The 24,856-nt window shown below is 39.6% G+C and overlaps 1 long non-coding RNA gene across 1 annotated transcript in view; it reads left to right on the top strand.

Annotated features, from left to right (window-relative positions):
- Positions 1-24,856, top strand: part of LOC106149352 — a 79,081-nt gene that overhangs the window by 30,057 nt on the left and 24,168 nt on the right. The window contains exon 3 of the long non-coding RNA XR_001235491.1: positions 18,643-18,738. This is a non-coding gene — a long non-coding RNA (uncharacterized LOC106149352). The remainder of the gene's footprint in view (positions 1-18,642; positions 18,739-24,856) is intronic.

Genomic DNA, 24,856 nt, shown 5'->3' with positions numbered 1-24,856 from the left:
GGTTGACCCTGAGGAACTTTTCCCTGAGAAAAGCTAAGACAGAGCAAAGTCTTCAAAGTCAGTTATAAAAATCTGGTCATGGAGTGTCCCGAGCTCTTCTCTGAGCTAGTAAGAAATGGGAATGACTAAAAGAAATTGTCTGAGGCACTCTGTGAAAATCGAGAGCTTGCAACCCGTGAGGCCTCACCAGGCCGTGAGGGGATGCGCTGTGACTGACTGTGCCTCTCACTTGGCGGTGACTCCTCTGTTAGAATGAGTCTCTCACACGAAGGAGACACGGAACATCCATCACATTACTGGTGAGCGTAGAGGGCCAACTCTGCTTTTGTGGTGCATAGGTGGAAACACGGCTTTGGGCTGGTACCCACGCCTGAACCTACCGACCAACACCATGTGCAGCAGCTAAAGGAGTTTGGGAAGAGAGGTTTTCATTACTGGGAAGGCCTGATGCTCCCTGAGGATGAGGAGGGGAAGCAAACAGAGGAAGAGACCAGGAAAAATGTGAGACCCTTTGCAAGTTCATGCAAAGACTTTGTAAGAGTGCCCAGTAGGTTTGTCTGCACCTCCTACACTGTGACTAGCACTTACGGCCAGGCAGCGAAAGTACGGTTCATTGTGGTAGCTCAAGCACTTCAAGACAGCTCTGACCACGCCATAGAGACACTGGCAACATGCTGAGGTGCGCAGAATCAACAAGGCTGTCAAGGACCTGGGGGCGCTGTTCTTTCAAAAGGTGCTGCTATCTTCGGGCTTCTTCCCTGAGGCTCCCAGACCTCCTGCAGCCGTGGCTTAGCACAGGACAAAGCTGGGCCTGGGGACTGGGGGAACGCGTGACAGCAGAGGAGGCTGGTAGTGCTGCTCCCGGTGGGATCTCCACTCTGAGGAGCAGGAAGTTGTGTCTTACATGGAAGAAGTAGACTAGAAATTTCTACTTGGAAACTTCAGGCTTCTTTAGAGTGTCCCTAAGGCACCACAGCAACCTTGAGGAAGCACTGTCTTATCAGTTTTCTCTGCTTATGACTAGTGTTTTGGGATTTTCTTCTGCCGTTGTATCTAAAGCAGAAAACAAGTACCACAAGTCCCATCTTTTCCTGATTGGATGATAGGATAAGGTATTATGTATTGTGTGTTTTTGTTGTTGTTGTTCTGAAATTAATGTATACAAGCTAAAGAAGTGCAGTTTAGAAAAAGTGGCTGGGTCATGAGGGCTCTGCTCTTACGAATGGGCTATTGTTACTGGACAGTTTGTTACAACATCAAGTTGCGTGCTCTTGTCTTTTCCTCTCAGCCCCTCTGGCCCTTCCTCTGTGGGACCACACAGCAGGCAGGTCTTCACCAGATTCTAACATCTAGACATTGGCCTTCCCAACCTCCAAAGGAGGAAAGTAAATTCCTTTTCTGTATCTGGCGCTCTGCCATAGCAGCAGAAAATAGACCAATTCAGAGGAAATCTTCAATTTGTGTAAAAAGGGCAAGGAAGAATGAGCAAAGGTGAAAGTAGGGACAAGTCCAGGTGTCTTTAGACCCAAAGGAGTTAGTCTCAGCAGGGATAGATGGCTTGTGTACAGGAGGGACATTTTGCGGGAACTTATTTAAGGTTCCTTTATCCCCCTGGGCAGCATGATGGGAATTTGAAAGAGATTGGGTATTGAAACAGTGTGGATGAAACTTGGAAAAAATTTTAGCTGGCTGTCCCTCAGACAAAGGGCTTCTATCTAGAACATATAAAGAATTAAAAAATATCAGCCCCTCCAAATTCAAAGACCCAATCCAAAAATGGGCAGCGGAGATGAATACACACTTCTCAGACAAGGAGATACAAATGGCAAATAAATATATGAGAAAATGTTCAACATCATTAGTCATTCGAGAAATGCAAATTAAAACAACACTGAGGTTCCACCTTACCCCCGTAAGAATGGCTAGCATTAAGAAATCAACCAATAACAAATGCTGGAGAGGTTGTGGAGAAATAGGAACCCTTCTCCACTGCTGGTGGGAATGCAGACTGGTGAAACCACTGTGGAAATCAGTTTGGAGATTCCTCCGAACACTAGGTTTAGAGGTCCCATTCAACCCAGCTATCCCCCTGCTGGGTATTTTCCCAGAAGATCTAAAAACATCATATCACAGTGATATATGTGCACTTATGTTCATAGCTGCACAATTTATAATTGCTAAATTGTGGAAGCAACCCAAATGTCCATCCACCAAGGAGTGGATAAGAAAATTGTGGTACTTTTACATAATGGAATATTACTCAGCTGTAAAGAAAAATAAACTCGAGGCTTTTATAGGCAAATGGTCACAACTAGAGACCATACTCATAAGTGAAATAAACCAAACATACATGTGAAAGCACCGCATTTTTTCTCTAGTGTAAAACTTGAAAGAGTTAATTTAAACTTGGAGGTATGATAGACACTGTGAAATGATAGGAAACTGCTCAAGAGTAAAGGGTAACTGGGATGTGGGAAAAGAGAAGGGAAAGAAGGAGAAATTTTGTATGTATGTATATACAGGATAGTTAACGTGGTTGTTCTTCTGTCTTCTATTTCTATGCTGAAAGAAACTGTCAATGAGTCTTTGGTTGATCAGTATAGCATTTCTATATCTGTTTTCATGAGAAGCCACTTTGAAGATATCAGTATGTAATACAGCAACCATTGTTAATTCCCTACCACTTTGTTTGTAACTCCGTATTGTGTGCACTGTTCTTTTGCTATGTTGTAAAATGTTGTCTGTCTGTTAATGTTTTCCCCCTTTTATTTTTAAAATAAAAAAAAGAAACAGTGTGGATGATCTAATTTCAAGGTCTCTAAGTGAATTCCACCTGCAAAGACTTTTTCAAAAAATAAGAAGACATTCACAGGTTCCAGGGGTTAGGACACAAACATATCTTTTGAGGGGCCACAGTTCAGTCCAATATAATCATACTCAGAGTGCCCTTTGAGAACACTACACTCAATAACTTTAAGGTATATCAACTGGCTGAAAATATTGTCCTTGTAAGTTTTAAGATGTAGAATGGTTCAAGAACAGATCCGGTCACTGATTAGGATATTTCCACTTCTCTGCATTTTAAAGTTCTGGGAGTGGAACCTGGGTCCATCATTTACCAGGTACTTACCTGCAAGTATCTTCTCTGTCTGAACCTCAGTTCCTTCTTTGGACTCAGGAGCCAATCACTCCAGATAACTGGGGGCTCTAACATTAGGTGACCTGCTGTGTGCACTGGGGAGTGGTATGATAATACAAGGCAGAGGAGTAGGATGCCGTTAGAAGGATGTAGCAATTGCAAAGCAGTTTGCTTGGTGGTGGGGGTTACTACAAAGATTATTTAGAGTCTATGAAAGCATCTTGGTTCATGTTCCACCACCTGAATCAACCATTTTAGTAGAAAGCAACTAACCATGTCAACAGGCCTTCTTCTTCAATGAAATACATAGACATGTACTATGTCAAAAAACATCTGAAGATAAAATGTTAGAAGACAGCCTACTACCTTTGTAGCCCTTGGAAAATGTTCTCAGAAAATACAATAGCTTTACATAGAGAAACTGTCTCGGTTATCTACAACTATGGTTTCTGTCATTAGGTACTTTTAGCTTGAAATCACAACGAGAAACCAGCAATAATGAAAGCCCAGAAGACTAAGGGAGGGTGGCTTTGTCGGACAAACACATGTAACAGCAGGGTTTTTATCACTGCAAAATCATACACCAGAGAAATTTTTATGCATATAGATCATCTTTAAATTAAAGTACTAAGACAGGACTTTCAAAGCCATTTATTTTAATGGTGCCTTATTAGCTGTTAAAAAAATCTAAAACTTTGAGTCACTATTTCATCTCGCAAATGTTAAGCGCTCTTTGTAGACAGGCACTGTCTGTTAAAGTAATATTTGCCATCTACTGAATCAAAAATATTTTACAATGAAAGGCTGACATCTGTTTACTATATAAAAAAGAGCGCTGTGTATTTTTACTAGAAGAATTTTCCTTTAATAAAGCAGCCAAAAGTCATCTACACACACCAAACTGATTTACAGCCAAGACCCAGTGAATACCAACACAGAATCATGTATGCTTAACAATCCATTTTTTTTTCTTTTTTGAGTATTACCCCGATTTTGGTACTAAATTTACATAGAAAAATGATATGATACTTATAAAAAGAACTAGGTTAATTATTAATTTGAAGAACTTCAATCTTTGGAGTATCCTCAACTTTGATTCCATTTTATTGGCAATTGATTTTTCTTATTTAGAAAGATCAAACTGCAGCTAAGGTCTTAGGATATTTTTTCAATCAATTCAAGCAGTAGCAAACAGAGTCTGTATGTTTGTCGAATTCCACCTGAGATCTGGTTAAGCTACTGCAATTAGGAGGAGATCAGACAGAAGGCAGTCAGCTTGGTGCAGAGTTTAAATCTGTGTGTAATCTCATACAGGTGCCGCTTCCTGTGTTCTGGAAAACCCCTTCATTGCAAAACAGGCCAACTGAGCCACACCTGGGTTTAAGCAGAACATCTGGACCTACTCTTTCTTATTCACTCATGTTCTTCAAATCTTCTCTAAACAAATGGTGCTTTTGCGCAGGTCTGACACCAGAGATTTGTAAGCTCAACGTGCACTGCCAAATCCAGTTTGATACAAAACACAGCTAGTCTTCTTGAGTCAAATACATTACAGATATGATACCCCAGTCACATATTTCAATTAGTCAAACCTCAAGTAATTTATGGAGGTCATTTCTAGCAGTAGTAATAAATTTCTTGATGACGTTAACAATGAAACGGGGAATTTGGGGGAAATTGAAGTACAGTATCTACTAAATTCCCTAGAATTCATTGGTCATATGCTCTTTGTTTTCTGGTTATACAGTCATTAGCTGGGTCCTGAAAATTAAGTATGGGTGAAGATATAATGAATGGGATGCCAGTTTGACTGCATTCTGGATTTTTGGAAAAAGTACAGATCTTTTAAGCCCCTAGATGTCTGAGTTTTATTTAATGGAGTCACTTTATAGAAGTATAATTCTGGGAGTTTTGTAATTATTTAAGAATTAGAATTCTGGGAGTTTTGTAATTGTTTCATAATTAGATATCATAGGTATATTCTGGGCCTAGCACTGTGGTAGAGTAACTCAACTCAAGCAACCCAGCAAATGTTAGAGTATTTTGTACAGCTTTATGCGTGCCCTTTCAGTGTTTTATGCGGCATTTTGACGTTTCAGATCAGGTGGACATGGGAGTAGAAATGGTCAGCATGAAGAGTGAATGTGTTGAAGCGGGTTGCTTTTTCTAGCTCCCACATGTAGGAGCAATGGGGATTGTGTGGAGGGAATCGTTAATGTATCTGCAAATTTCAGGTAAGCACATCTAACTATGTCTTCCAATATTAACACTTCAAATGGCTAACAAGTTTACCGTAATAACTTATTACACTTGTAAAGCTATTCTGTGTAGTGTTGGAATTCTTTGGATGCAGTTGGGATTAAGCAAGTGCGTCATTCCCAGTGGGGGAAGTGGGGAAAAGAGGTAGGGGGGTTGGAATTGAGGATTGTTGGCTTCCAAATTTGCAAGGCATTCAGAGGTTAACACAGCATCATCAATAAAAAACAGTGACACAGAGTGTGGCTTGGCCCCAGTGGCCAGGTCCTGGGCCACCAGGCTACAAAACAAAGTTGGGCTATGCAGATAGCCTTGTGGCAACATCTGGAAGGCCCATTGCCTGCCCTCCTGGGTGAAGGCAAATTGGTCCTGATGCCAGCGTCAGGGTGAGACTTTACGGTCATTTGCCACAACCCATCTGGCTTCTGCATGGGCCATACTGAAGGGCTCTGTGAAGGGCGTATCATCCCTGCTTTTTCCAATTTCAATACAGTCTGGCCCATTGCTTCATGACCTCCAGGCAGCCGGTCCTGCTTCATTCACACCATCTGCATGGCCTGCAGCAGAGTCAGCAGTGTGTGCCGTGGATGGCCTTGGACTACAGTCTTTACCACATGAATTTGCAATCAGAATTCTCTCTGTGTGGTGTTGAGCTGAGGACCAGTCAGTATGTTCACCCTCAGTCTGTATTCAGCAATCGGGGAAACACAGGGGCTGGGGATTTAGCTCAGTGGCAAAGCGCCTGCCTGGCAAGCGCAAGGTCGTGAGTTCGGTTCCCGGTACCGGAGAAAAACCAAAAAAAAAAAAAAAAATCGGGGAAACACAAATATGATATGGGTGTGGGAGCAAGTGCCTGATACTCAAAGTCACCTGGGCCTTCTGGACCATGATATAGCGACCTTCATAGCCCTCTACATGTGCAGTGGGTCCTATGAAGTGGTCTGGGTTACCGTATATTAGTGTTGGCTTGACTCAAGTAGTATCTACCAATACTAGTACTCGCTACACATGCCTTGCAGATCAGTAAATATTCAATTCCACATGTAGCCTCTGGTCTCCTGAGACCCCCAAGACTTGGGTACCTTGTCCTACCTCCTAATTGGGGTAAAAGGAGGCCAATGTCACTTTTTCCTGCTTCACCAGGGTGGCTTTGGCCTTCTGGCCTTGGCCCACTGGCCAGTATTGTTGCTCAGGGCTTAACTGCTGCCACAGAGCCAGCAACACATCTAAAGGCTGCCCATCTAGCTTATCTGTGACTAGGCCAGCAGCCAGCAGGTCCGTCCAGATCTGGCACTGACCAACCCTCAGTGGCCCCACAGCCTGTGCTTGGGGGGTGGTCCCTCTCACCTGAAGCCTGCTTTCTTTTTGCCAGTTCAGACTTTAAAGGTCTCGCCTTACCTTGATTCTTTACTTTTCTGTCTCCCAGCCTGGCCCACGCATCCACAGCATCATGGATTGGGTGATCTGTAAAGGGAACTAGAAGGGCTGCTTCGGACCCAAACGTGCCAGCTAGCCTGCTCACCAGGATCAGGTCCTTTATGTGTGCCACCAGCAGCTCCTCGTGTGGGCTGCGGTACTGCAGTGAGATTATCATTTCACGTAGCGCAGTTATCAGGCCTAGATAGGTTGTTAGTGTGGTAGACTGCTCTGGCAGGTCACCTAGATTCTCCCAAACCTGGAGAGCTGCTGCCATCAGCCAGTTTATCACCGTCTGATTACCTGCCTCTGGGGCTGTCTTCTGCATGCCCTGCAGGACCCGTCTTATAGAAGGGTGTTGGCTATGCTAGCTATTTGGGGCATCTGTGTGAGTTTAACTGTGTGTAATCAGCCCCACTGTCCCATAGCTGTAGCCACCATGTGGGCAGCTTTACCCACCTTTCGCTTGAATTGTTTTGCCAGCTCCCACAGCTCCCTGGCTGTATAGGTCATGTACCTGTGTGTCAGGTAAGGTAGGTGCCCCTCCCTGCCATCCTCCTTGGGCTAAGGGTTCCTCTACCTCCAGTTTTTGATGAATAGCCAGCCTAGCATGCAAAGGCAGGGGATTTTCCCCGGGGTTTTTCTCAGACAGGATAATTTATTCTTCTGGAGACATTTTTGGAGGATGCAGTGCTTCTCATGCCTTGCAACATGAGCTCCAAAGCAGCCAGCCATTGCTCAAGGTCCTCTATCTGCTACAACTGGTCTACCTGCTGAACAAGCCATCCACCTCTTGACTTACACAGTGGAAGAAAGTGAAGAACAGCCAGACCACCTGCCCTGCCATTTCACAGTGAGTGGGAAGAATCTGTCTATCACTTTCAAGGCTTGCAAGACATCCATGGGCTCCAACAGACTGTTTTCCAGTCCTCAGAGCCTTCCAAGCTGCCAAGAAGGTGGACACAGGTAGCCATGGTGTGGCTGGGAGCTGCTTATCGGCCATGTCCTGGGGCTATCACTTGCCTTTGGGCATTGCTTCCACAGCCACCAGGGGACCACTCACCTCAACATCCTGCCAGTTGTTGGCCCACTCAGGGGGCCCAAGGGAGATTTTCATGGGTGAGGTCCCCAGGTTAATGAACATATATGTGTGTAAGACATCAGCAACCACAGCAGGCAGCAGGTAGCATAGCACAGGAGCACAAGAGCAGCCTGTGTCTTCATTGTATAATTCTTATACAATAAAATTATTGTATAATTCTTGTTACCATGTATTTACATTCTTGTGTAGTGCCATAACCAGCACATGCGTGTTCACCTGTGCTAAGTCATGGTTATATAACTGTATCCTGCAGTGTACCTGTGCTTCTTAAGTGAAGTCACGTCCTCTGCTGTCCTTAGATGCCCCTGAGCTTTGAAGCAGTTTGCGTGGCTCCGCAGAAGGGTACACGTCTAGTGTGAGATGGAGAAGGAGGAGCACAAAGAACACCTGTCAGTCATGCTGCCTGATAATCCAGGAGGCAGGCTCTGTCTAGAAGTTTCCAAAGGCAGCCTTAACTCTAAGGGCCGTTGCTAGCTTAGCAGTAGCCTGGAAGCACCAAGTGATGTCTTACATTCCGGAATGATCAGGGTTCAGAGAGATTCCCCAAGATGTCCTTTGGAATCAGGGTAACTTCTGTCTGGTCTGGATGTTCTCAAGGTGCTTAATGAGAGGGCCTCCCAGATAAGCAGGCACCTCTCTCTTGGCTCGGTAGTGATGTGGCTTGGTACTGAATTAAATTCAAGTGCTTCTTCTTCCTTTTTTACTCTTAGTAGTGCATGTTTACAATATATAGAGATTCTAATCACTGTGGGGGATGGGTGCATGTACGTAACATATTTCAATTTCCTTCTCTTTTCCCTCTCCCTCAAACTTTTATTTTTCCAGAATCAGATTCATTTATTTATCCCATTACACCTTATAAAGTTAACTTATCATATACATAGATTGAAAACCAGACTAATAGGCCAAAGAACATACAAAACAGGCAAGACAATTGTACTAAGTGAAGTTAAGAGAAACCATGTGATATTTACACTTGTGTGTCTGGGTTACTTCATTTAATATTCTGGTTTCAAGGTGCATCCATTTTCATATAAATAGCTCAAGTTTATCCTTTTTTATGGCAGAGTGGTACTCCATTGTGTATAAATACCACATAGTTATGGGGGACCTCAATTCAGTAAGTCCCAGACTTACAAACATTCTAGTTGTGAACTTTCACGTACGAATGGACCTCGCATTTGTTTTTTGTTTTTGTTGTTTTACTTTACACTGTATATTTTATCAAAGGTGTATAAGACTCACTTTGTTGCACATACAAACCTAATTTATGAATGTTCTGGAACAGAACTGGTTTGTAAGTCAGGGACTTACTGTACCCCAATGTTACAAATGGACAGATCAATTAGACAAAAAAACAAAACAAAACAAAACAAAGAAATGTCAGAGGTGAACCAAATGTTCGAACAAATAGACTTAATAAATATCTACAGAATATGTTGCATGAAGTGCTTCCTGTCAGTGAATCTCAGTCATTCAATTAAGGGAAGCACTTAATTTTTGTTTCCAAAAGTCTCTCTACAGCATAGTTTATTTTTTGTTGGTGGAGTTGGTGGATGCATGGTTATAATATGGAAAGTACGGACTAAATAGGCTCTCAGGCTTGAATATTCTCAACTTGGTAGTTTTTATAAACCTGACTTTGCTTTTTAAGTAATTAAGATTGTGATAGTTTTTTTTCCCTGATCCTATTTGGTGATGTTAATGGGTAAGTAACCCAGAGCAAAGGTAAAATTTTCTTATGTCACTTTCTTCTACCTGGAAGTAAAAGATAATTAGGCATTGGAAGCACAGCAGAAAGTGAGGGAGTGGGAAAGAAGAGAAAGACATTTATGAAGGAAAAAAGCACAAGAGTACAGCATACAAAAATAGATGCTGAAGGGCTCTGTAATATAGGCATAAGATAACCTTTATAATATTACCAAAAAGGTAAAGGATAGGAAAGTTAAAGGTAAGAAAAAAGTAAAGGGAGAGGCTGATGCTCAAATCTAACAATTTAGAGAGAGATGGTTCTTCCCAAGGACAGTGTGGTATGATAAGACATAGCATCTCTGCACTGTGATTTTGTGAGGCTTAGAGTTTGGCAAGGTTCTAAAACAATTCCTGACAGAGTCTGTGGGAGCTTCCAGAGACATAAAGAAAGTTAAGTGCAGCCACCCTGGTTATAAATAATGACATTAACATTGTCTTTAAGTAGTAGGGAAAGAGTTTCATAAAGGCAGAGCTCATGGGGTGGATAGATTTGATTTCCCGGGTCATGGCACAAAGCCTGGCCCATAGGAAGAACTCAGTGTATAAAGAATAAGTAAGCTGTAAAGGTACATAAAAAAATCAGCCCAAATTTGCAAGAATGTAGAAGTATTGTTAGACAATTGCATAAGAACAGATAGAAGATTTTCTGAAGAAATGATGTGTAAAAGATTACACAAATCAGCCCTTTTAGGAATGAAATTTAGGTTGGAAAAGTTAATCCTAAAACCCTTTCTTAGGAAATGTCTTTTAAAATTTCAGATCATGTCTTCCAGCTAAAACACACCTATTTGGAAATGTAAAGATAAAATAAAATTACAGAGGCTTATATGTGTAGGTCCACTGAATAGCTGCTAGGCATGATGGATCCAATAAAAGGGTCAATCTCTTCCTTTTCATGTGGTTTAGGGGCAGAAGGGCGAGAAAAACTGAGTATTATTCAGGTCTAAGATGGACAGTTCGCTTCCACCTGAGGCTTCTGGTGAGATTATATGAGTGCTGATTTTCCTCTACACCCACTTTCTAAAAATGAGAATATCGTTGTTTCCACATAAGATCCAAGTGGGAGACATCTTCGTTTCTTCTTTCCTTCGTTCCTCTCCTCTTCCTGTTTCTCCTTTTTGTTTCCCCCACCCCGCCCTTCTTCTCTATACTGCATCCAGGTGCTGTCAATAATGTAGCTTAAAAATAGAGCAAATGAGAAGGATTGGGTTGGTTAAAAACCCCAAAGTCTGTAGAATTTTAGTGAAATCCTTATAAATGATTCACCGTTATGCTGATTCAGGACAAAAAGGAGGAAAAAGAGCATGCAAATAGAGTGCTAAGGAAAACCAGCTCCTAATTTTAGTGTTTCCTGAAAGGATGGATCTCTTGGTCTCAGGAAGACCACAATGTCGAGAATCACTGCCTGTGTTCCTTCACAAACTGGCTGCCTGAGAAACTGGTGCCTCTGATAGAAGCTCACACCGCCAGGTCCATTGAGTAGCTGCCTCTCCACGCTGGATCCAATAAAAGATCAGCTTCTTCCCTTTCCTTTAGAGTATTTCAAAGAACTCAGATTGGGCTCAGAGCTTTATGTTTTTCCTAAATCTCTAAGGTTGAGGTTGACTAACTTTTAGATTAAGTCACACTCTGAAATGAAGTTTAGAGTGTCTTAACCTAAAAATAGGAGTGGAATTCTCACCAGTCATTATTTGAGCTCAGTGATGTTACAAATGTGGACGGATGTTATCCATTAAGGTGAAAGCAGAAAGGGGCTATAAAGTTGACTTAGAAGGCTAAGTACTTTACCTTCAGGAAAACACATATAAAAATCTGTCTTGAACTGTATATATAGTAATAGTTAAAGCCTTGAACACCTGGTTCTTAGGCCAGGCAAAGTCATATAAAATACTGACATACCTTCTACTTACTGCTATTTTGATTGTTAGGCAGGTTACTAGTTTTATTATATGTGCTTAGGAATTTAACTTCAGTGATCAGTCAACTCAGAGGCTATTTATGAATCTCAACCATGTGCTGGTATAAACCTAAGATAAAGTTTTAGGTGAGGACTAGATTTTTCCATACTTGCATTACTTAGACTAAGGTAAATGGTGATTATACTCAGTTCTGTTATAACCCTTTTCCAATCATTTGACAAGTAGACATTATTTTAGAGAGTTCTGAATCTAGGAGGTGCTGCCTTCCTGGTTAGGTTAGCTGAACTGGCTGCAAACATCTTACTAATGAGGCCAGGGTTCAATTTCCATATGGCCTAGGTCATTCCGCAGGAGGAAAACTGTTCCATAGTCACAGGCTATATCACTCACACTGTCTCACGCCTAGATTTGTCAGCAATAGCAATGGTTCAATAGAAGGCCTTCTTGGAGAGAGTGGGAAAATCCTTTACATTTTTGGAAAGAACAATTCAAACTTCATGTACCATGATAATAATTTAATAGATCACTTCCTTCAGTAAACATCTTTTGGGTTCAGTAGGCTTGTACAAATGGGTAAGAATCCAAGATCATTATAAAAATTTCATTTCTCTGGGTATAATGGGATATATGGGGAATAATAGTCGACATTTTTCATTCCTTTCTTTTAGTTATTATTATAAGATTTTTATATGCATTCATTTATTCAATCTTCATAATATCTCCACCTCTAGTACTTACCAACTTTATTTTGTTCACAAGGTGACCAAGGCCTAGAAACTTTAAACAATTTGCCCCCAGGTCACAAAGCTAGTCAATGGCAAAGCTGCCAGAGGGTGCCAGGCAGGCTGGGTCCAGAGCTTTAGTATTCATCACTACATTCAGCACAGGCACTGCCTGGAGAAGAAGTGCATTAGCATGCCAGGCACTCTCTGATAAGAACTATCAAAGTTCACAGGTGATTTATAATGACAGAGCAATTTGATTATTTTTATTGTATAACTGAACTGCCAAACTCACCATGTATCTGCACTTCCACCCTTTTAACATTTGGGACACCTTAAACTAAGGAAGCGTGCACTTGAATGTTTGTTTGCAAATGTTTTCACAAGTTCTTAAAAAGTCTTCTGAATGAAAAGCTCTCTCGATTAACCGTCCAATACAATACTACTTAAGCAACTGCCTAAAATTAGGTTAGACATTTGAAGTCAAAATAAAGGCATGGTCTTTTTTTTCTGCTATCTTCTTCCCTTCAGCCTCACAAGTCTTTCTACGGAAAAAAGTCTCCATGGCCCGGCTTTCCAAGGGTGTGTTTACATCCACGTATCTCTGAAGCTTGAATTCTGAAAATCACGCAGACATGAATACCCAGCAGTGTGCTTTCCTAAGCTATTCCTTTGATCATTACCAAGCCGCTCCCTGAAGTTGATTCTGTGGATCTGTTCTGGGTCTTTTTATTTTGCCTACCCTCTCTGTAGTCCCATCTTGGCCTCCAACCTGCCCTCGTACTTCGTTGGGCTGCCTCATTCCCTGTCCTTTAAGTTTCTTCTACTTTTCTTGTTTGTTCTGTTACTCAGCTGGCTCAAATACAGACATGTCCTTCTATGTTCTTGTCAGTAGCTATTTCTTTCCTATCCTTGTCCTCTGCTCTCATCCTGGGTGATTTAATTTCCATTTGCACACCCCACAGGGACTTCTGTGATGTCTTGGCTTCTCCTTCAAGTACCAAATCTACTTTCCCATGTACATCTTAGTGACCTTCTGCTTGGCTTAGTAACATTTCAGATTCTTAGTTCTGTGCTCTTACCTCTTAACTGTTCTCACATCTGTGGGTTCTAAACTGAAAATCTGAGTTATGCTTGGTTTGTCAGCATGGTCTTTTATTTCCGGCAGCCAATAGTTTGCGATCCTATTGATTTTATTTCTTTAAAAATTCCAGAGTTAGTCTGTTTATAGTTCTTCTTTTATAGTAACGATGGAACCCTTTCAGCCCAAGTTACTGAGCATCTACTATGTGTCAACCATTGAGGTAAAGATGCAAAGGTAAGGCTTCACTCCTGTTACAGTTCAAGGGAGGAGGCAGGAGGGAACAAGTTAGTGGTGTGACAAGTGTTGTGGTAGAAGGAGGTAGGCGCAATGTGTCCCAGGAGTGCAAAGGTGGGAGAACAAGTTACATGCAGTGGACTTCGATAATCAAATGCACTGGACATATTTGCCTGTATACAGCCAATTACCTCTTCCTGAGCACAAAATAAAGAATTACAAAAGCCATTTCAGTTAACCTATTTTACCACTAGCGGAGGCTGCCTTCTACTTTTATTTTTTTGTTTTTTTTGGGGGGGGTTTTTTTGGTACCAAGAATTGAAATCAGGACCTCATGCTTGCCAGGCAGGTGCTATGCCACTGAGCTACATCTCCGGCCATGACACTGCTTTTTTAAAATGATGTTTGTTATTTTAAGTGCGGGTTGCCTCTGCCTTTTTTGGCAGTGACAATTGAAGTACTATAAAGGTCTGCTTGTTCTGTGCTGAGCAAGCCAGTAGAAACTTCGAGGCACTCTGTGATTTCACACCACTGAAAGTAAGATACAGGCACTTTTCATAAAAGAACTGCTCAAAATGTCATTGTGGATCTTATTAGAACCAGAGCAAAAAGTATAACAGCTGGAATTTTTTAATGTAGATATTTACTTTTAATACTGTTAAATATTTACTGTTTAATACTGTTAAAAACTTAGTGGTGGCAGAGAGGCTTTGCTAAGTCAAAATTTTATTTTAATCCAAGTATTCTGTGTAGGGCTTAAAGTTTTAAACATTATCACTGTATGTCAAAATGGTCAAATATCGGAAATTTCATATGGCTCAACTGTACAAGCAATTTCTAGCTGTTGGGGCCAGGAGAATTGAGAATTTGTACTATGATTCTTTAGGTAATCAAGGAGAAGCCATCTTTACTGCTCAGCTATTCACATTCTAAGGCAATTCATTTTGTTTTCATATGTTTGAATGGTTAACACTTTACTTATTCCAGAAGATCCCTCTATATAGTATCTATCTATCTATCTATCTATCATCTCCATATAGTGCCTATTTCATTTCTCCTGATGCAGGAAAGCTCCTCTGGGAGCCCGGAAATCAGCAGGAAGGCACCAGACATGGAAGGAATGCTTCTGTATGAGGGAGACTTGTCTCATCACCAGCAGGGCATGGACTAACAGAAATCATGAAGACCACATTGGCCTAGAACCAAGACTGAGTCTTTAATATTCTCAGATCCTTCAAACTGCCCTCTCCCCTTTCTTTTCCTCATCTCTCCAACATGGCTTTAGCCTCTGTAAACAGAAATTACTCTTACTCCAGCTCTGTGAATAATTGTCTATGGGTCTATGAAAGTACGAAGCTTTGAGTTTTGTTAATTTTGCCCAGAATTGCCTTGGGTCTCTTGTGGTTACCAGTTTAAGGATATGTGTGTGTGTGTGTGTGTGTGTGTGTGTGTGTTGTTTGTGCATGTGTGGGAATAACATTGGAATTTTGATAGGGATTGCACTGAATCTGTAGACTGCTTTAAATAGTGCGGACATTTTCACAATGTTATTTTTTTCAATCTGTGAACAAAAGTCATCTTACCACTTGTGTTTTCTTCTATTTCTTTTGTCAGTATTGTATATTTTTCAATATATGTCTTTCATTTCTTTGGTTAAGTTTACATGTATGTATTTTGTGTTTATTGCCATCATAAATGAGATTGTTTCCTTAATTTTCTCCTTGGATAGTTTGCTATTAGTGTATAAGGACAGGATCCCACTTACAATGTTGAATCTCAAAAAGGTGAACTAATAGAACAGAGAGTAGAGTGATGGTTATCAGAGGTGGCAGGTGGGGATGGAACCAGGGATCCTTTGCCAAAAAGTACAAAGCATCAGTTAGACAGGAGGAATAAGTTTACTACACAGTAGTGACTAGAGTCAGTTATATTATATATTTCAAAACTACTGAGAAGGTAAATTTCAAATATCTCATTATTAAAAAAAGGTAAGGTAATGAATATGTTAATTAGCCTGATTTAATCATCCCACATGGTATATATAACATATCATGTTGCACCCCACATGCATACAATTATAATTTATTAGTTAAATTAATATTCATAAAAATAGAGAAAAGTACCTAAGAACTAAAAATGTTGGTATACTTCACACATATAGCCAACTATTCACAGAGCTGGGGCAAGCGTAATTTCTGTTTAAGGAGGCTAAGGGCATGTTGGAGAGATGAGGAAAAGAAAGGGGAGAGGGAAATTTGAAGGATCTGAGAATATTAAAGACTCAGTCTTGTTTCTAGGCCAACATGGTCTTCATGATTCCCGTTAGTCCATGCTCCGCTGGTGGTGAGACAAGTCTCCCTCATACAGAACCCTTCCCTCCACGTCTGCTGCTTCCTGTTGGCCTCCAGGCTCCCAGAGAAGCTTTTCTGTGTCAGGAGAAGTGAGACAGACACTGTAGTTCCAGGAGCTATGTTGAGACTTGGTTTCAGGTTCCAAAAATTGGGAAATATAAAAGCATTTCTTAAAAAAATCATGTTTCCAGTGGAAAATATTCAGTTACTTTGGCATATTTACTATTACCTCTGTTGTCGAAGAGCCAGGTAAAAGATTAAATGGAACAAGTATTTCAGCTATTTTTATACTCCAATGATCCTTGGAAGTGTCTTGAAGGAAATAAATTTTGGGAAAATCTTCAGATTATCAATTGCATTCATTGTGGGTTTTATTTAGTTAATATAACAAAACAGTTTTTTTGGGTTTGCCAAAAGAATGTAACCTAAAGTGAGTAATTTCTTAACCTAATACTGTGCCTTGTGGCTTTCCTGGAAACTAAATGATGTTTAAGGGTTGGTTTACTTAATTAATTGTACAAAACTATTTTGAAAAAAATATATTTTTTGTCTTTTTGAGACAGGGTTTCACTGTCCAGTACAGGCTGGTTTTGAACTGACTTATAGCCCAGGTTAGCCTTGAACTCACAGCCATCCTCCTGCCTCAGCTTCCTGAGTGCTGGGATTATAGCCTTGTGCCACCATGCCTGGTAATTTTGAAACTATATGGCCAACAGAGCAAAAGCATTAATTCTAAAATTATTAATCTACAGTACCTTCAGGGTAAGTATAGTTTTAAAAATTTTAAGGAAAACTCTACAATTGTAAAAATCAATTTTGAAAAACATCAAAGAGGGGCTGGGGATTTAGCTCAGAGGCACAGAGCCTGCCTGGCAAGCACAACGTCGTAAGTTCAATTCCTGGTACCGGAAGAAAAACAAAAACAAAAATAAACAAACAAAGGAAAAACCAAAACATCAAAGAATGTGAAACTAAAATGTAGTTTGCTGAGAAAAGTCACTTGTGTTCTAAGTGCACTAGGAAAGTACCTAGTTTCTTTGAACATTTAAAAGTTAGTCATATCATACTCAGGACAAGCTTTTAGATTGGAAAAAAAAATTGGCTAATTGACCTATTTTAAACTTTTCTTTGTCCCCAGCCTGAAAACCAGAACACTCCTCTAAAAAGCTGATTTTTTATAAGGTGTTAAATCAACATTGCCAAATGGGACTTTGTAGAACTCTCTGCAACCTCATAGTATAGTGATACAGGCTACTAGATCATTTGTGCATCTTTAATGGCCTACCATTAACCCTTCTTATAAGAAAATGTGTGGGGTGCCTTAGTTATGCATAAATCATCATGAATAGAACACATTTGTATTTATATGGGGCTGAGGCCAGAAGTCCTTCTATGTATCCAATTGTATTCGTTCTGCAGACTGACAAGTGTTGACAGGACGGACTATGTGCAGCGTCTTCACGAGAGATGCATTCTTGATACACTGGTGGAGAAAATGGGTAGAGCAGCTTGGGTTCCTGCATTCTTTGGGGAGAGGAGAAGGGTTCTGTTTCTGGAGCACAGTAATACTTTTTTTACTCGTGTACCCTTGTATTCCTTTCCGGTTCACTGTGTGCATTTTCTCCTATTCACTGAGCCGAGTGACCGTCACACCCACTTTAAGAGCTGAGTAGGGCAAGAAACACCTTTAATTCACAGACGAGGAAACTGGCATCTAGAAGAGTTGGCCTGAAATCATGGGCAAGCTGGCCTTCGGTGCAGTGTCCTGCCTGGTACTTTCTCCACAAGGCCCTCACAGTGTTGTCTCAAAAACGAGCCTCCGAAAAGCACTAACCTGATCAGGCCTAACACTAAGGTGGGCTTTCTGTTCACATAACTGGGAGTTCAATGACCAAATTGTCAATCTACTTGAGAATCTAGCCTGAGAGTAGCACAGAAATACATAGTGGAGGCAAAAAGGGAGTTTAGGCATCCAGCCCTTCTAAAATTAAGTAAAGATAGAGGGAAATAAGAACGCAAGTGAATATTTTAATAATTCCCAAGTGACTTTTTAAGGGGTTTAAATTCCAAATGCACTGAAGTTGCCTTATAACATTGTCTTTAAGGTTTATCCTTCAGAATCACTTCATAGTTGAAATCTTGACTCTTTTTGGATGAAATTGTAAATTCTACAACTTAACGAGTGCTACGGAATGCTATTAATGGCCCAGTATTAATACTATGCCTACTTCCTCTATGAAAATAGTATATTCCTCATACATATAGTGCTTGCTAAATGAAGAATGAAGAAGTGCTTGCTATATAAATATTTGTATGTATCTTGCTCCTAAAAGCTAGATTGCAAAATGGAGATGAAATGTAGTTATATATTAGTTGCACAAAATACACTGACTGCATTAGAACAAGTATTTATTATATATCCCCTGTCCCCCTCCAATTGATCTTTTATGCAATTCAAAAAGTTTTGTAATAGGTGTTTATAATAGTTCCAAATCCATCTCCTATAGTATGAAAAATCCATTTACTCAAGCAAAATAGGCCTCAAATTCCATGGCTATTAAATAGTATGTACATGCATGTGCAGGACATTAATGAATATATGGACTTTATTAGTACGAAGGCCATTGTGGTTACCATTTAGTGACTTATTTCTGCGCTTATTTCAAGTTCCAGCTCTGAAACATCTCAGCTATGAAACGTTGGACAAATGGCTGCAGCATTCTGGGCTCCAACGTCCTCGTCTGCAAACAGTGAAGACAGCTCGTAAGTGTTGTGAGAAATAAATAAAGCAACGTGTGATGCTTGGCATGTAGTAAATTCCCATGCACTAGATGTCACTAAGATCTCTTTCGTATTGCGGGTATTCAGTGATATATACACTGAAGCTTGTTCGAGATAAGATGATTTAAATGTAACTGTTATCCTGGAGTGGCAGGTGAATGGCTTTTACAATGTTTTTTTTTCTAATCCAGTTTAAAATGTAATAATTTTATGTTTCAAAATAAACATAGATATTATGAAAAGTTTGAAAGATGAACCCATACAACTAATTACATTTCTAATTGACTGTTTCCCTTTTAACCCTAGGTATTAGATCTTGTTTAAAGTTTTTTCTTTTAAGTAAGGGGAAATTGTTTTTCTTGATCTGTACAGTTCACTAACATTTGCCTCATGTATCATGCTGTATTACATTGCAGCATATTGTATTTCTCAAAGATGACAATATCCCACATGTACCTACTTTATCTGGACATATTATGGGAGTTACTGCAACTCTAAGATGCCAAGTTGTGTTTTAGGGTTCCTAGGAATCCTTTGGTTGCCAAATATTTTCTAGCCTTTAAGAGGCAAGTAATTCTTTATTACATAAAATCACTAACTGTATGGTTGAGTGGTTTCTTTTATTTGAGTGTTTTCTGAAAGCTGCAGCACAGGCAAGAAAAAAGAAAAGTCAAACAGATTTGTGAGAATGTGGGCATCACACACCGGGTCTTTTCCTGGAAGATTCTGAGCCAGTAGGTCTTAGAAGAGGCCCCAAGTCTGTGTTCTTAACAAACTCATCAGATGATTTTTCTTATGTGGCTGGTTTGGAAAGCACAACGCATAGAGATCGATGAGAATTTTCCTCCCACTTTAGTAATATCAATAAGCAAAAAGAAACAGTAAAGTAACCTATGCATTATTTTTGACAATTAATGTAGCTATTAAAAACCATTACAAATGGGGTCCTGGAACTAGACTATCTGAAGTCATGTCCAGATTCCCCAACTGCTATTGTGACCTTGGACCCAATAGTTAGTTAGTTTGTGTCATGAGTTTTAAATCTGTAAGAAAGAAATGATAATATTACCTTGTATGACTGCTTTGAAAATTAAATAAGTTAATACTTGTAAAATCTTTGACTAGTCCTCGGAACTTGTAGAAAGTACACACCAGACTTTAATCATCCTTATAAGTAATCTAAAAATTCTGAACGGTGGTATTCTCGCCCTTTCTGTCATAATTATTTTGTGGCAGATTGCATTTTCCAAAGGTGACAAGAGTGCCTCTCATCTCATGTACAGTGTGACAGTACAGGTGTGCTGGGGCAGCACAAAGTTGCTGAGAGGCTGAAGGAAGTGTCTGGAGATGGCCTGTGAGAGATAAGATGTGTCAAGGTTATACAGAGAAAAGATAGAATTAATTGCAACTTGCTAGCAAGGGAAGATCCGTGTGAAGTACATGTAGGTACAACAGTGCCTCTTGGCAAAAATTTCTGATAGGGTATGTACCCAACAGCAGCATCACTTGGTGGGTACAGTGGTGGCGAGTTAGGTGAACCCCTCAGTGGCAGTTATTACAGAAAGGGGTTTTTATGGATTAAGCTACACCACAGCGACATTATTTGCTCTCTTTGCTGTATCGTATGACACCATTTTAAGGAACAGCTAACTTAGCATATGGGCAGGAAAGCAGTTTCTATGGATAGCACTAGCCTACCTAGTTCCCAGTCTGTCAGGTAATTCGTACCCAGACCCTCCAGCCCCAGTGTCCCTACAGTGTCCCGTGACTTGGCAAGAGTCTTGGGAATGCAGAAGGGATGTTTCAGGAGCATTAGTGCTAAGTGCCTTGGTTATTCTCAGAGATACTACACCTGCTATCTCAAACGCTCTTCCCAATATTGCCTTACCACTTCCTACATCAAGGTCAGGAGGAGAGTTTAATTTTTCTCTCCTTGAATTTGGGGAGCTTGTAATTGCTTTGATCCATGGAATATGGTGGGATGGTGAATTCTGAGGCTAGGCATCATATGCCATATAGTGGATTCCTAATGATAGATATTTCTAAAATGGGAGGAAAGTGGTACTTCCTCAGGGCTGTTCTCATGCTCTCATTGGCCTCTGTACACTGTGCTTTCCAGACCAGGTGCGTGAGAAGAATCATCTGACAAGTTTATTAAGAACACAGACTTGACGCCTTGTCCCAGATCTATTGGCTCAGGTCATAAAAAGCAAGACAACTTCTTCTTGATGGAACACTCACGCCTGGAGTCCTTTGGAGCTGACTCTCAAGCTGCCATGCTGAGAGGCAGCCACACCACCTGGAGTCACTGCAGGTGCTCTCGGTGGCATTCCTGGTCCTTGGTTCTCAGCGTGTCCTGTGAGTGAAGGCGCCATCTCTGGGTGATTCCAGCCTCCATACGTCAGGTCTCCTCCACCTTTCACATCATCACAGAAAAAGTCCTTGACACTGTGGAGAGGAGAGAAACAATTCCCATTATGCCTTGCGAGACTCCACACCCACAGAATCTGCAAGCATAATGATGTTGCTATTTTAAGCCACAGAATTTGTGAATGGTTTGTTACTCAGCAATAATCCGTGTCTTTCTCACTACTCAGTTTCTATTATCTAGCACACAGACTCAACTATTTGTTGAATAATGGATTATATTTTAAAGATTTACTTTACTACTGAATAACTAGGTAGCTTTGTTAATCTCAGTGATTTTACTTCTTACTAAAGAATTGATACCTGAGAATGGAACTGTTGAGTCTTGAATATTATAAATGGCTTTTACACGGTGATATTAAAATGTTCAATAGTTGTTATTGCATGCAAAGAATTAGGTAGCAAGAACCTGCCAAAGTTAAATCATCTTTAGACCTTAAAGAAAATATGCTAATTAAATGCACAGGACTGATTTATAACCAGAATCATGACTTTTGAAATAGAATGTTACTACACTAACTTTAAAACAGATTTTGTAGCCTTATAGTTCTCTACTTAACTTAGTAAGGAAAAGATTCAAAAAACTGCATCAAAATTTCTGCAAGTCTAACTTCTCTCCTGTGTCTTTATTAACATAAGAATTTAACAAACACAATAAATTTCATTTCTTTTGACCAGACTTATAATTATCTTGTGTTGCTCAGATATTCTGATATTGAAATCTTAGGAATCTAAGGGCATTATTTCGGTAGGATCTACCATTATGAGGGCCACGTATCAGATAGTTTCTGCACTGAACACACCCTATCTACCATTTGACGGGTTTGATAAGATAGAAGGGAGTAGCCAAAGTTAAGGGCCAGTGACAGTGAATCGGGATTTACCAGCTCAGTCCTTATTTTTTTTTTTTTTTTTAATTTTATTTTAAGGATAAAAGGAGGGAAACATTAACAGACATACAACATTTTACAACATATTGGCTCAGTCCTTATTTAAACCAATTGCTTTTCAGCACTGACAGGGTTCAGGGCAAGCTGCCCCAAATACGCCCCCTCGGCATTTGAGAAATGGTAAAAGCAGGAGGGTCTTTCTGACCTTCTGCCTTTCTCCCCTAAAGCAAGCCATGAGACAGTTTCTTGACCTTCCTCTGGCGTGGATTTAAAGACTTTCATTCAAGAGGGGCATCTCTGTTATAACTGGAGAAAAGAAATGTTCCTATCGCTAAAGATACAAAGACATAGAAAAGAATCTTAAGAAATAAACCTTGCTGAGCTACCCCTGATTTATTACCATTAGATTGTGCCTCTTTGTCCTCTAATCATATTCTCTGTTTGACTATTGACTCTTTATCAAACCAAAGCATACAAATACTTCCTTCAGTGTTTCTTTGGATCTCCACTTGTGAAAGCTCCTGTATTAAGTAAACGTTATATTAAATGAATTTTTGAACTTTTGTCTTATTTGCCTATCTTCTTAGGGAGTCTCTGCTATGAACCAAATAACTAGTGAGCAAAATATCTTACTTTTTCTCCCTTATATCATTATAGCCATGTTAGTGATTTTTAATATTATGGTAAGTACTTGTTGATTATGGATTTTTGGGTAAATTATATTTTCTAATTTTTAATCCCAGATATGTGGGAGAATGAGGGAGGAGGATTGCCAGTAAGAGGCCAGCCTGGGCAACATAGTGACACCCCCATCGAAAAAATTATTATTTTTGAAATAAAGTTTATTGTTTCATCTTATATATATGATATATAATAACAACAGAGCATGCATTACTTAACGTTTTTCTTCTGGTACCAGGAATCGAACTCATGACCTTGTGCCTTCCAGGCAGGTGCTTTGCCACTGAGCTAAATCCCCAGCCCTGCATTACTTAATGTGACTAATTAATACGAACAAAAGTATAAAAAAAACTATAGAGGTAGAAGTTTGAAAAAATGTGTGTATGTGTGTTTCAACAGTGAAGAACAAATTAAGTTACTTATAAGCATAAACTTGTAACAAAGGGAAATATATCAGTTTTTTAAATCTAGAATAGCTAAAATTTTTTTTTCCTACATTTGCTGAAGAATACCTAGAATATAGCACAAAAGCGTTGGGATGCAGGGTCAAAGAATAGTGGGATAGATTCCAGAGTGATCCTTTGCAGTCTAGATTTATGAGTCTCATCTGTAAAATTGGCATGATACTTACAGGGTTTTGAGGGGACTAATGAGTTAATATGTGAAGGATTCAATCACAGTGGATCATTCAGTAAATATTAGTGGGATCCAAATTTTGCTTCTAGGATATTTGTCACTAACTTTCAAAATTGAGATATCCTTTTCCTTGAATAACACTAAAACATAAGAATTTTTAATTTTTCTAGCCACCAGATATTACAATAATTTGAGTTATAATTTTCCCAAACCCTCAGGTGAGATCCCACTTTTATTTGTACTAATTGCCAGTTGTATTACTGGTAACAAGGGAACAAAAGATTTGTAAAGTATCTCATAAGCTGAGGTACTACAGACAGATGTTGAACCTTTTTTGTTTTATTTCAGGGTCAATTGCAGAAATTTTTCCTAAGTTTTATTCTTAACCTCTGACCTTATCATTTTTGAAATTTGGAAATTTCTATGTATTGTTAATAACTAGGGATGAAAATATAATAACAAAAGATTAAAGTAGGCTCCTGGATAGGTTTGAAGCCCAGTTTTCAAGCCTGAATAGGTTTGAAGCCCATCTGTTGTTGGACAATATAAACATAAAAATGTACATGAAATGTTGACAAAAGTTAGATTTGCTTTATTCACACACAAAAGTTTATATTGTCATACTTACATAAGGCACTGAAAGCTGGTATGTATTTAATATGAAGCTTTCACTGTTCTTCCTTTTTCTGGAGATAAGTACTTAAAATATATTTTAGCTCCCTAACAAAATACTATCAGATTAAAACAATTTACAAATCACATTTTCCCAACTCAGTAACAAGCAGGACAGAACATAATGTGACATTATTCCTGAGACCTGACTCTGAGTTAAAATCAATTGATTTCTCTAATTAGCTCATATTTGTTCTTCACCTTTTGATTGTCAAACCTAGGAAAATTTATATGAATTGCTTTTTTATCCGGCCCTTGGTCATTTCCCCAATTTACAAAAGCAAACAAGTACTCCTTTTTTGGATGCTAACTTTAATAGTCTAACATTAATAGGGCTCTTAAACTGTGATAGCACCTAGGTATTCTATTCAGTGATTAGACAGTTATGTATTCATCCCATTTATCATAATAAATTCATTATAATAAATTCTATTCATTGTAATAGGTATACTATCGCTTATAATAATATATTTATTATAAAGGTAACTTGAAGGTAGTATTTATTTAAAGGTACTGTTTAAAGGCAGTAATTATACAGGTAATTTAAAGGTAGTATTTTAAGTGTATAGAATTTTATAATGCTGTAAAGGTGATTGACACAGTTATATATTTATTCTTTGAATTAGAGAACCTAAAAAAGAGAAGAGAACAAGTAGATTATTTTCCCAACAACATTTGTCAGCAGGATATTCCTGCAATTCTGGAAAATATTGTTTAATAGGTTTTCACCTGTTCGGGGGTCCTCAGGTAGATTCCTGCCCTGGCCCATCCACCCCCCGAAGATATCGATGATG

This window comes from Chinchilla lanigera, unplaced genomic scaffold (genome assembly GCF_000276665.1).
Source record: "Chinchilla lanigera isolate Chin_1 unplaced genomic scaffold, ChiLan1.0 scaffold00043, whole genome shotgun sequence".
NCBI classification, from domain to species: Eukaryota; Metazoa; Chordata; class Mammalia; order Rodentia; family Chinchillidae; genus Chinchilla; species Chinchilla lanigera.
Note: the sequence above shows the minus strand (reverse complement) of the source record. Positions and strands in the feature narration are given on the sequence as shown.